Genomic DNA, 13,850 nt, shown 5'->3' on the forward strand with positions numbered 1-13,850 from the left:
GTTTTGAATGCCTTCTCACACTCATTTGTCCACACAACTGGATTTTTGGCTGCTTTGGTAGTGAGGTTAGTCAACGGTACGGCAATGGAGGCTAACTGAGGAATGAAATGTCTATACCACCCAACCAAACCCAGGAAAGATCTCACTTGTTTTTTGGTCTGGGGTCAAGGACTGTTCTAAAAGGCCTCCACCTTGTCCACTAGAGGACGAACCTCACCTTTACCCAGTTGGTAGCCCAAGTACCGGGCCTCTCCTATGGCCCACTCACATTTTCAGCTATTGAGTATTAATCTGGCACAATGTGTCTTCCCCAGGACCTGACAGAGATGTTGAAGGTGCTGCTCCCAGGTGTTGCTGAAAATGACCACATAATCTAGGTTTGCAGCACTGTCCACCTCACAACACAAAAGCTCTCGGTTCATTAGCCTTTGGAACGTTGCAGGAGAACCATGCAATCCAAATGGCATCACAGTAAAATGGTATAAGCCTAGTGGTGTTCTAAATGCCGTGTAAGGTCTAGGTGCTTCCTCCAAGGGTCTAAGGTCCTAATGAAGCTGGCAGACCCTATCTTCTCAAGGAGGTCATCAATACGTGGGCTTGAGCGTGTGTGTCTGGCACAGGTGTTGAGTTCTCGGGTCCTTTATCCTGTGAAACCGCTGACGGTGCTGGGGTACGCTGTCATGTGCCGGTGTGGGAAGTGTCAGTCTCGGACTCCCTGTGGATGTCATGTTTCCTGATGTTGCTTCCAGAGCTTGAGGCACAATGCAGCTGTGGGCAGGACTTCCTGAAGGGAGGTTTTAAGCCCACATAATTCTTGCAAAAACCCCTCTTCTCTTCTTTGTTGCCCAGATAGGAAGTCCCGGAGTAGATCCGTCATCTCCACCTGAGGTTGTGTCCTGTGTGTCTTGGCCATGCTCCCAATTCCTCATATTGTTTTCTCTCATCATCATCACCTTCCTCTGATGAGGATACTGTGTCCTATGGCTCATCTGCTTTCAGATACCTTTGCTTGAGACCGCAGGCCTGTCCTCTTCTTCCCAGGATGCACTGCTTTGTGGCTGGCCATCCCACTGCTACCTCCAAACATCAGTGTAAGGGCTGAAGGAGTTGTTGAATTAGTTCCTCAATGCACAAAGTGAGGAGGTTTTGAAAGACAAAAAAACAATTCTTTTCTAGCCCTCTCAGACATATTAACTTTATAAAATTATTTTATTTGTAATATATTTATTTGATGTTATTTTATTTCAGGTTCCAGTGGCCAGGTTACTGTGACTCAGACTCCATCAGTGACACCTGTTCTGTGTTCCAGCACAGACAGTCACTGCAAGTTGTACGATCAGCCACTCTGTGGATAACTGTTATTATAGTAGCTCATGGTAGATCTGTCTTGCTCAGTACTATCAGAAACCTGGAGAAGCTCCCAAACCCCTGAACTATGGGGCAATAATCCACCCATCTTGGATCCCAGAGCATTTCAGTGACAGTGGGTCTGGAACAACCTTTACACTGACCATCATTGAAGTCCAGGCTAAACATACTGGAAATTATTACTGTCAGAGTTACCACTATATTGATAGGAAGAATGTGTTCACACAGTGATACACGTCTGTACAAAAACCTCCTTCAGCTCTACAGGGCCGTTCTGGCTCATCAACAAAACCTGAGAACAGTTGCAGAGGTGTGACAATTACACTGAACAGAGCTCAGTTTGTACATCATTTATACATATTGTATAATAAATACAGAATTAGGCAGAATTAGTAGATGTTTTTATATTTTTAAACTTAAAAAGGCCAAAACATTGAAAATTACTAATAAAATAAATAATACCAATTAACATTTTAACCATTAAGTGCCATCAAAGGAAATATTTCAACACATTTTAGCATTTCTGAATGTCTGTTTTTATCCGGTGATATGTATTGTTTATCAAGTTCCGATCCAGTGAACTATTTTTAAAGACAGAACTCATAAGCTTTTATTAAAACAGAAGGATTGGTTTCTGACATGTTAGATTGGACTGGATCTATTAGAATAAAAAACTGATGAAGACAGCTTGGAGAGACTGAAACTATGGATATTTCTCCTTCTGATGTGTTTATCATCAAATAGAAAAATAAGCAACAGAGAATGCAATTATTAATACAGACCACGAGAGGGAGACTGATCATGTTAGTGCATCTCCACTGTAGCAGTGTTTTGATTAAGTCAATGAAACAGCCTTTATTACTACTACAGCTAAAGAGTGTTTCTGCTCTAATAAGACACAGCTGGGGGAATTTATATAAGAGAAGACTGGATATTTCCCTGCTGGGAGAACAAGCCCAGACAACAGTAGCATCTCAATCCCACTTCTAACACACAGACAGCAAATTGTCTTTCCTGCTGGGAGAACAAGCCCAGTCAGTCCTGACCTAGCCTCGGTACTGAGGGATAGTGAGATCAGGGTCTATCATTTAGAATGCACATTAAGGAGCAGTAGACTGAGCACAAAAGGGTGAAACAGAAGAGTTAGCTGAGCTAGAGTGTATGTGGTACTGGCAAGTAAATGCAGCTCCCTGGCTACCTCATTCTGAGTGACAGGAGTGAGAGTGACTATTCTGAAGCTGAGTGTCACATCCACCAGCAACCGTGTTCTATCCCATAAACGACCTCTCGCTAAACAGACCACAGCTATGGGTAATCCAGCCAGCACATTGATCAATTATCCAATCACAACACCACACTAGTAACCAAACCTGTCACAAAGTGTTCTTTCAGGACCCTATGCAGACTGCACAATCTGGGGAGGAGTGAGGAAAACACAAGGAAAAAAGCATGCAAAGGGGCTGGAAGGAAAACAGAGGGCGTGTCCAAGGTGCGTTGGTGTTCAGGGGGGTGTGTCCAAGACAAACAAGTCCAAGAGAGTCCGTAGCAAATCCAAGAATGATCCAATGTCCAAAACCGGGAGATCCATGCAGACACAGACAAACAGTGTAAAAAGCCTGAGCGGGATCTGGTGAAGGGTTGGGGGAATAAAAGGGGGGTAACGGGACCAGACGCAGATGGTCAGGACGCCGTGGTGAAGCCGATGCCATCAAGTGGCTCCTGGACTCGCAAGTAGGCGGGCTTCCGGGCGTCCATCTTCCAAAGCTGAGCCCAGATTGGCAGGAACGTCTGGCTTTTATAGCATGGGGGGCAGGAACCGGAGGCAGGTGCAGGAGATAAGCACTAAACAAGGAAGGGCTGGAGCGTCCTTAAGATGAGGGGTTTACGATCGTGACAAAATCCTCCACTTCCTGGGATATTTGTGGGAATATGGCAGAATACAAGACAAAAGAAATTCTGTGAATACAGCAGTTGCCTTTACAGCAGTAAGTTATGGTAGTGTATGTTTCTGTCCAGAAAGCAGGCAGCTTTCTATGAGCAAGCTGAGTTGGTGTCACAACTGCTTATAATACATTAAACAGGAGAATGCTAGTGGATGTGTGCTGGAAAAGAGAAGCAATAAACGAATTGGGTAGTAATTCTATCCCAGTGAGAGGCCTGGTAAGAGCAGCAATCGCAGAGGGGACAAAGCATTAAGAGAAATCTGTAGTTTTTAAAGAGCCTGTTCTGCATTGGAGATCTTTTCCTGGAAGGAGCTGTGAGAATAATGAAAATGTGCCAGAGGGGACTTTGATGGTTAAAACAGATAGCCTACTGCAGTTTGAGATAGAATAGGGCTGCCCGGATAGAGACATGTCTGCTGTGTGTGCGATTTATGTGAGTGAAATGTGAGTCAGTGTGTAAGTGTATAAGATCAGAAGGTGAACTGGAGGAGTAATGGAAAGGTCCTTTCTGACAGTTGGTCTCTAACTGACTCTAGGAAGATAGGATGTGAAAGAGTGTTGCTGGTAATTGAAGAGTCTTGTGTTGAAGGCATGCAGAGGTGACAGAAGCGAGGGCAACACTGATACATGCAGTTGAATTATGAGATGAAACATGGGGTTTGCAAGAGCTGAGTGAGGCAGTGAGGGTTGTACAAGAGCTGAGTAAGTTATTGTTGAGACCAGACTAGTGGCGCAGGTGGAGGAGATGTCAATGGCTGCAGTGAGACACAAAGTCTGAGTACAGACTGGCAGAGAGTGAGCCGCCAACAGTCATCGAGACCTCTGCACAAGAGAGCAGGTGGACTCCTGTATGAATCTGAGGTGCATGAGAGACTCCAAGAGAGAGAGAACCAGGAGAAGCTCCATGTGAGAGAGGGAGCAGGAGGGTCCGGGAGATGAAAGTAGAGAACTGGAGTAGACCCCATGTGAGAAGTTTAGGAGCACGGAGGCTCCCAAACATAATAAGTCATTGAGGTGCAAATCAAGGGAAGACTCATGGTTAAGTAGCAGCCTCTGTTGTGACTGTGTCAGCCCGCCAGTAAGGTGAAGAAGGCAGTAAAGGTCCGACCAAACAAAAACAACCAAGTTGTGGGTGTTCCACTATTACTCCCCAAGGATTGATAGATAGATACTTTATTGATCCCGTAAGGAAAATTGCAGTGCAACAGCAGCTTAACACAGTCGACACAGCACAGTGTAGTGAATGATACAATAATAATACAACACATACAGTACAATCAGTACATTGAGAAGTGCACTAAGAAGAGTTACTCACAGTCCAGAACATACAAAGAACAAACCAGAACAGTACACAAAAAGTTGTATTGCACCACATAAATATAAATATAAATATAAATATAAATATAAATGTATTGCAAAAGTCCCCGGCATATATTGTACAAAAACGGTTGTAAAAGGAAAAACCCGATGTAGCAGACAGTTTACTGTTCAGTCCAAAAACAGGTCACTGTCAATGTTGCCTCTGCCCAGACGCAAAGTGGATGCGTTGAACAGGCAAGAATGACCTCCTGTAGCACTCCCTGTTGCACCGTGGATGGATCAGCCTATTGCTGAACGTGCTCTTCATTTCCACAAGCATGTCATAGAGGGGATGGGAGACATTGTCCATGATGGCCTCTAGTTTGGACACCATACTTCTCTCAGCCACTACCTCCAGGGGGTCCAGGCCAGATCCAATGACAGAGCTTGCTCTTCTGATGAGCCTGTTCAACCTGTTTTAATCCCCTTTTCTAATCTCAGAGCCCCAGCATACCACCACGTAGAAAATGGCGCTCACCACAACCAACTGATAGAACATATGTAGCATCTTACTACATACATTGAAGGACCTGAGCCTCCTCTAGAAGTAAAGTCGGGTCTGACTCTTCTTGTAGATGGCCTTGGAGTTCTTAGACCTTTCTAGTCTATCGTCGATGTGCAGTCCCAGGTACTTGTATGAGTCCACTATCTACACGCCAATCCCATGAATGTAGATAGGAATAGGTTGGACCCTTTTCCTCCTGAAATCTATCACCAGCTCCTTTGGATGGAGGAAGTGTTAGGCAGTTGCAGCTGCGAGGTCTTAGGTGGCTGTGGGTGGGTGGGTGGTGAGCCACAGAGGACCCTGAATCAAACCTGTTAAAAAACTGGTTCAGCTCCTTGACCATCTCCAGGTTCCCCTCTTTTACACCCTCAGCCTGTCTGAAGCCAGTGATTTATCTCATGCTGCTCCATATGTCCCTCACCCTATTCCTTTGCAGCTTGTTTCTACCTTCCTCCTGTATGCATCCTTGCTCTCTCTTAACTTCTGCTTTAGTTCCCTTTGTGCACACTTGACCTCTCCCTTGTACCCCCTCCTAAAAGCTCTTTTCTTGTCATTCAGAAGAGCCTTCAGGTCACTGGTGATCCAGGGTTTGTTATTGGGAAAGCAGTGTATGTCTTTGGTGGGGATGGTGTTGTCAACACAGAAGATAATGTAGTCAGTGACATAGTCCATCATGTTGTCTACGTCGTCCCCATGTGGTTCGCAAAGCACATCCCAGTCAGTAGCCTCCAAAGCACCACGTAGATCCTCCATAGCCTCCTGAGACCATCTCCTCACAGTCCTCATGGTCGCAAGTAGGCATGGACAATAGGCTTGTATTGTGGTGTAACCAGGACAAGGTTGTGATCTGATCTGCCAAGGGGGTGAGGGCTGTGGAACTATATGCGTCTTTAGCATTGGCATATTATAAGTCCAGTGTTTTGTTTTCTCTGGTCAGGCACTTAACAAACTGGTGGAAAGTAGGCAGAGTGGTGGAAATAGAGACATGATTAAAGTATGGTTTACAATTATATGATGAATGTTTAAAAACATATATCAGTACATGATGTGATGACACTGTCCACCTGTATCAGCTCTGCAGCTGTTCTCAGGCTCAGTGCTCTGTGGTTCCTGTTGATGAGCCAGAGCAGCTCCTGTAGAGCTGAGGGAGGTTTCAATACAGACATGTATCACTGTGTGAGAGGAGTGCTGGTATATTGCACACAGTAATAATTTCTGTTTAAGAACTGGAGCAGTTCCTGTGCAGCTGAGGGGATTTTTGTACGGCTGTTTTTCACTGTGTGAACACAGGACCATTGTGTACACTCAAACAGTAATAATCTCCTGCATCTTCAGGCTGGACTCCTGTGATGGTCAGAGTGAAGTCAGACCCAGATCCACTGCCACTGAAACGCTCTGGAATCCCAGACAGACGGACTGTTGCACCACAGATCAGGGTTTTGGGAGCTTCTCCAGGTTTTTGATGGTGCCAAGTGAGACAGGGGCGACTTGAACCACCACAAGTACAGGAACCCACAGAACTGCTGGTCTTACAGCTCAAAGTGACCGTCTGTGCTGGGAGAACAGATACCGCTGATGGAGTCTGAGTCACCGTGATCTGACCACTGGATACTGAAACAAAATAATCAAACAAATGCATTACTAGAAATATACTTTAATCAATTTAAAATGTCTGAAATGCTTATAATAAATGTGTTTCATTATCTGGCAAATAATGTCAGATTTGGAAACATAATATAAAATGTCTGTACACTGCAAATCTTATATTAATTTAATTGCTACTCACCTTGAATACAGACAAGTGTCCAGATGAAGATGGTGATGAGAGTCATTGTGGCTGTGGGTTCTATTGCCATGAAGGGCAGCTCTCAGTCATGAAGTGTTAAACTCACAGGGCTATAAACACTCCCAGATCACTGAAGCATGTGCTGCCAATGCAAAGTGTCTCTTCTATGCAAATTGTCTTCCTTGATAGATCAGGACTTTTAGCTAAGATGAGCTGTAAACACCGTTTGGGCACAAAGGTCTGTGAAAACATGTTTACTAGAATCTGGTCCTGCATCATTCTGAATGATAAATACCACAAGGTTTTTTTCATCTTTATCACAGGAAATTTGCAGGAGTAAATACAGCTAAAATAACATTGTCATCAGTTTTACCCCATGTTTTCCTTAAAATATAGTTCATTGTTTCTGATTAAATTAAGTATATGCCAATTACTTTTGTATTTAAATAAGACTCACCGTGTGGATCAGTCACTGTTCAGCCCTTTCAGAGTCACTGGCACACACAGGACAATTGATGCCACAGATTTTACTGCTGGGGACACAGGGGCTCTTTGTTCAAGGTGAGAACTGAAACAAAAATCAGTCTAGAATAACATTCAACTAATTAACTAATAGGTACAGTTTTAAAAAAAAGAAATATGAAATACATGGAAATGTAGCAAATATGTTTTATTAGGCAAATCAATACACACATATTTATAGCAAGAAAGCATTAATTCATTATTTGCTACTATTTCATTTCCAGAGTCCTGTTCCCAGATATTTGGAAATGGAAATATAGGCACATAAATTCAAACATATTTATCACAAGCAATTTTAATTATTATATTTATAATAATCTGTTGTTCATCATCATTTTACGTCCAGAGTCCAGTGGGCACAGTGTTGTGAATTAACATTACAATTAACATTATAGGCAATATTTGCCATTAAAATATTTGAACAGCTTTTTTGCATTTCTAAATGTCTATTTTTATCTTGTGATATATATTGTTTCATGCCAAATTGCCACTCAATAAGCTCCATTTCCAAAGAAGGAACATGGAAACTACTATTAAAGCAGAAGAATGGTATGTTTTTCCTGAAGATTTTTTTTGCCTGAAACATCATGGCAAAGGTGGGGGGGGGGTTATGAAAATGGTGAAAATCAGGACCTGACTGAGAGGTTAAGTCAATAAGTGAAATAATTATTCATAACCCCCAACTTCTAAGTGATTTCTAGCAATATACCCGAGCGATTGACATAAGTAGAGGCACATACTCTCAGGTACTCTGTGACAAAACAAACAAATCTTGCAGTAGGCAAAGGTAAAGTAGCAAGAGAACAAAGGTTGGGAGGGAGGAGGAGTGAGAAGCGGGAGCAGGGGACAGAATGCTGGTTTAGTGAGAGAAGCGGGCAAGTGGCCCAGGGAGGAAGAGAAGGTATGACGAAGAGATCTAGAAAAAGATTTGGAGGAAGGCATAGTGGGTCGCAGCAGCTGTAGGCGGTAGTAGTTCAGGTGGGTAGCTTCGTCAGCATGCGTAGGCTGCAAAGGAACAAGTAATAGGTTTATTCCATGCTGAAAAAAAGAAGAAAGAGAACACAACGTTTCGGCCGTGGAGCCTTCTTCAGGTGTGAGAGAGACAGGGCAGTAGGCAAAGGTAAAGTAGCGGGAGAACAAAGGTTGGGAGGGAGGAGGAGTGAGAGCCGGGAGCAGGGGACAGAATGCTGGTTTAGTGAGAGAAGCGGGCAAGTGGCCCAGGGAGGAAGAGAAGGTATGACGAAGAGATCTAGAAAAAGATTTGGAGGAAGGCATAGTGGGTCGCAGCAGCGCTCTGGTTCTTTCACATTTTAGATGATTTTGTGCACCTGCTCCCTGTTCCAGCGTTCCAGACGCTCACTCTGTTCCAGGCTCTGCATTGGAAGACAGACGCCCATAGGACCACCTACCACCAAGACCCCCTAAGTCCGCGGCTTGAGGGCATAGGCCTCCTATCAGCGTCCTGAACCAGCCGAGTCTGGGACAGGTGACATTGTGGTTCTCTTAATAATAAAGAGATTCAAACAAACCCAACCTTTTGAGAAAAACAGAACCTACAGAGCTGCTGCTTAGTTCCAAGACACAACAGTGGCAACAAGAGGTGCTCATCTCAACACTTCACTCCTTCACTGCTATAATTCCATCCATTTTCTAACTGTTTCATCCAATTCAGTGTCTCAGGAAGCCAGAGCCTATCTCAGCAAGCAACAGGTGCAAGGCAGGATACAGATTGGACAGGATGACAGCTCATTGTGGAGCACACATAGACACAAATTACATACTGTAGACAGTAAACAACGGAGATTACTACTGTCAGAAGAGCTTTAGCTTCCATCTCATATATTGATACAGTACACACCTGTGCAAAAACCTCTTTCTACTGAACAGGAGAAGGTGTGGTTAATTAAAAGAAACCACAGATGACTGAGGCTGAGAGCAGCTACAGAGCTGCTATAATTGCTTTTAACTCAACATTGATATAAAACTATGTATTGTTAAATTTTTGAACCTCTATTTTCACTGCAATGTGAATGTAGCATTGCATTGTATTTTTTATTGATAGATGGAGAGCAAGCTGGGGTATGCGAAAAAGACAATTCCTAATGCAAGATGTTGTAAAGGGTTAATAAAGTGATGATGTTATGTTATTTCTTCTTTGTATCTCTGTCTTTTGTACCACAAAGAATTCTTAACAAGCCTAATCAGTAAAGAGTTGGTTTGGCTACAGTATAAAGCTGATTTTAGACTTTCACTTTGGGTCCTTTGCTATTGTTTAATCATCTTAAAATCACCATTGTCTTAACTTGGCAGTTGAATTTTGAGATCAGTGTCAAAGGGCTGACAAAAACCACTAAATTTGTCTTTTGCTTCTCCTGCAGCTTCTGTTTTTCTGATACCTATATTTGCAAACAGTATGGTTCACCACCTGTGAAGATTTAAGAACAAAAGCAATGTCCTGTATTGAATCCTATGCTGTGTGTGGGTCCACTGGTGGCTCAGGGAGATCTGACAGCCTGTACAGAGTTTAGGATGAAGCACCTATGAATTGCTAGGGGGTAGTCAGTAGTCTAGAGGAGGTGGCCATTGGGCACTTTGAGCTTGTTTGGTTGTTATTATCTCAGTGATCTGAGAAGCTCGCGTGGCTGTTTCTTGAAAGAAACCAGAGTGTTGGCTTCACCAACACAGCCGGAAAGATTACTTCCTCTTTGGATAAATAACTCCTGTTCTCAGTTTTAAATGCAGATCTCTGATGTCATAGCAACTTTTTGAAAGCCCCCAGGTTGATATGTAAAAAATAAAATAAAAATAAAAATGTAAAAAAACCTTATCTGTGATAGAAACATTCTCCATCTTGATTCTCTTACGTACAGAATTATCAAGAAGATGACCAAATGAAAAAGCTATCTGTCTGTGTCTAACGTATCAATATACAGTATTGTTGTGCCAAACAAAAGGCATCAACCGAGAGTCTGGGTGTTGAAAGTCATCTTTATTTCATATGCATATGGGAGTCATGCTCTTGCATGCAAGACTCAAAAGACAATGCTTACAGTGCTCTTTTATACAGTGCAACAAATGATACAAGATACACTCCCACATTACTCTCTGCTTGCATTTTGGCTATATATGGTAATTCTAGAAAGCTGACCAGTACATATATTTTCTTTAAAGCTGGCTTGCATGACAAGCAGCCCCTTCTGCTGAATAGATCATTTATTCCAGGAGAGGTAACTCAGTCCTTGCCATGAGAACAATGGCAGCTATGCATTAAGACACCATGTGGCTCTGTTATCTTTTGAAACCAGACATCCTGAGACAGAGTTAGTAAAATATAAGTAAAGAGATACATAGTCAACAAGATATAATACAAATGTTTAGTTGATTCCATTAGTATTGTGTTCAGACTCAAGGTCTTGGCATTATTAAGAATGGTCACTCCAGTTCACCCAAGTCATACTGAACAGTTAAAGTCACCTTCATCCTTACGATATGATGATGCTTCAGCTTCTGTTCCTGAAAGCTCATTTACTCCACCAGAATCTTTTTGCCTTTATTCAGAGCCTTTACAACCCTTGTTCACACACAGAGTGTCTTTCAATTGATGTCACTAGTAACATTCACCTATAAGAAACTCTTCACATGTTTTGCTCTCAAGCTTCAGGTAAGGATCCCCCTCCATAAAATCAACAAATCAGATCTAATTTTCATTCTAATAAGGGCTCAGATATTACAGGTGAGGAAACCATTCCATTCCTTTCAGCTGCTTCTGACAGCTACACTGGGTTATTATATTGTTTCAAGTAACAAAAACTGAAGCAACTTATTCAAATTAACAACAAACAAACGATAACTTTTTATGTTATCCTCACACAAAATAGATCAAACTGATGCCAGGAGGAAGTTATATTTTTCACAACTTATAAAAATAAAAGGAAACAGTATTTCTTAAATGTGAAGGTAATTAGACATTAAAGTTGTTACCAAAAGAGACATTTTCTTCTCAATGCTAAACAAGGTGATTGTTTTTTGTTGTGTGGAGCAGGTTTGTCAGTTTTCAACATTTGTGTAGTTGGTGTGCAGTTGCTGTTGGGACTATATACATCTAAATAGTGAATTGTTTTTTTGACTTAGGAATTGTCAAAATGCATATTTTATTTAATATTGGTATGCACATACAGTATGCAATGTTTCCTTTTTTTGAGAAATTGTTTACACAGCAAGCTTATAAAGAAGATACAGTAAGCAGCAGCTTTTACTGTCTGAATCGGACACAACTGCTTCTAAATTCTAAATTCTGCTTCTGATGGATCAGATGCAATATTTTCTGAGTTTTCCTCTAGTTCACAAGTGGTGCATGAGTTGAGCTCGACAAACATAATTCAAAGAGAACCTACAGTACATAGAAGAAAACTTCTATAATAATAAGAAAATTATTTCTGTGATTCATTTTATGATGTCTGCATAAAAAGAGCCCAAAAAAGTGTTCTAAGGTGACGAGCTTTAATTCAGATTAGAGACAGCATTTTTCCAGCTCTGACTTGTCAGAGACTGAGAGATCTTTAAGCCCAGGCAGAACATACCATAAAAAAAAATCCAATCCCTTGTAAAGACCAGGGGTGTGAAGTAACAAATTAGAACTACTTCACTACACTACTTAAGTACATTTTTCTGAGATCTGTCCTTAAGTATTTTATTTTATTTATTTTTTATTTAATTACTAAAGAATATTGCTTTAGAAAATACAGTACTTTTACTCCACTACATTTCCCAGAAGAATCTTTATTTTTTGTTCTCTCTGGGATATTGATGTTTACATCGGCGGAGATTCTGATTGAGCAAAGCAGAGGCATATGCACACGTGCTGAACCCAAGTTTTTCTTTTAAATAACCACCCAATAAACACTACAACGGTGTCCTAGTTTAACATTTGTAAGGGTATTTGTAAAATATACAGTAGATGTTAAGCAGGAAATTATTTTCCCAGAAGAAATAATGCAAATAGGGTTAATAGTACCTGTACCAACTGTACCAGCTGTACTGCACCACTGTACCAGCGGTCCTCAAAACTGCTGCCATTACCCCCGTGCCAAAAAAGCCTAACATGGCTCTCGACAATCTTAACAATTTTCACCCCATCTCCAACTTACCCTTTCTTGCAAAAATTCTAGAACGTGCTGTCACACTTCAGTTACATAACCACCTCATGACAAACAACCTTTTCGAACCCCTCCAATCTGGCTTCCGTCAACTTCACAGCACAGAAACTGCCCTGGTCAAAGGAGTTTCTGACACTGCTCTCAAATGGTTCAAATCTTACCTCACTGATCGCTGTTACTTTGTCTCACTTAATGGGTATAGGTCTGAAATTGGTCTTGTTAAGTCTGGTGTTCCTCAGGGCTCAATACTGGGCCCTTTGCTTTTCAGCATTTACATGTTTCCACTTGGTCAGCTTTTAAGATCACATGGCCTCAGCTTTCATTTCTACGCTGACTTTACTCAAATATACATCCATACCAAACCTGACACTGATGTGGCTGTCTCTATTCTATCTAATTGCATCTCTGACATAAAAATTTGGATGACTCAAAATTTCCTTCATCTTAACTGCAACAAGACTGAAGTCATGCTTATTGGCACCCACCATCAACTTCGTAAAGCCAGTCCTGTAACCCTATCTGTAGATGGTTCTGTACTTGATCTTCAATCTAAATTGAAAAACCTTGTGGTTATATTCGACTCTGGCTTAACATTCAATCCACATGTGCAGCATATTGTCAAAACATCTTTTTTTCACCTCAGAAATATTGCTAGACTGCGCCCTATGCTATCACTAACTGTGGTTGAAAAGCTGATCAAAACATTTGTGTTCTCTTGAATTGACTACTGTAATGCTCTACTTGCTGGGGTATCTAAATCTACTTTGAACAAACTGCAGTATGTCCAAAATTAAGCAGCCAGAATCCTGACCAGGTCTAGTGCAAATGATCACTTTACTCCTATCCTGGAGTCCTTGCACTGGCTTCCGGTCAATTCCGTGTAGACTTTAAAATCCTCATGCTCACCTATAAGGCTCTGCATGGCTTGGCACCTCAGTACCTATCTGAACTATTATCGCCCGACTCCCAACCTTGCAACCTTCATTCTTCTAACTCTGGTCTCCTTACTGTCCCCCAAGCCCGTCTACATTGTATGGTTGACAGGGCCTTCTCCTGTTATGCCCCCAAGCTCTGGAATTCTCTTCCCAAGGATATCAGAGAGTCACCTTCTCTGAACTCCTTCAAATCCAGACTCAAAACCTTCTTCTTTAGAAAAGCCTTACTTAACTGTTCCTTTCTTCACCCCTCTGCTTTTCTTAGTACCACCATCC

This window comes from Lepisosteus oculatus, chromosome 18, assembly GCF_040954835.1.
Source record: "Lepisosteus oculatus isolate fLepOcu1 chromosome 18, fLepOcu1.hap2, whole genome shotgun sequence".
Lineage (NCBI taxonomy): Eukaryota > Metazoa > Chordata > Actinopteri > Semionotiformes > Lepisosteidae > Lepisosteus > Lepisosteus oculatus.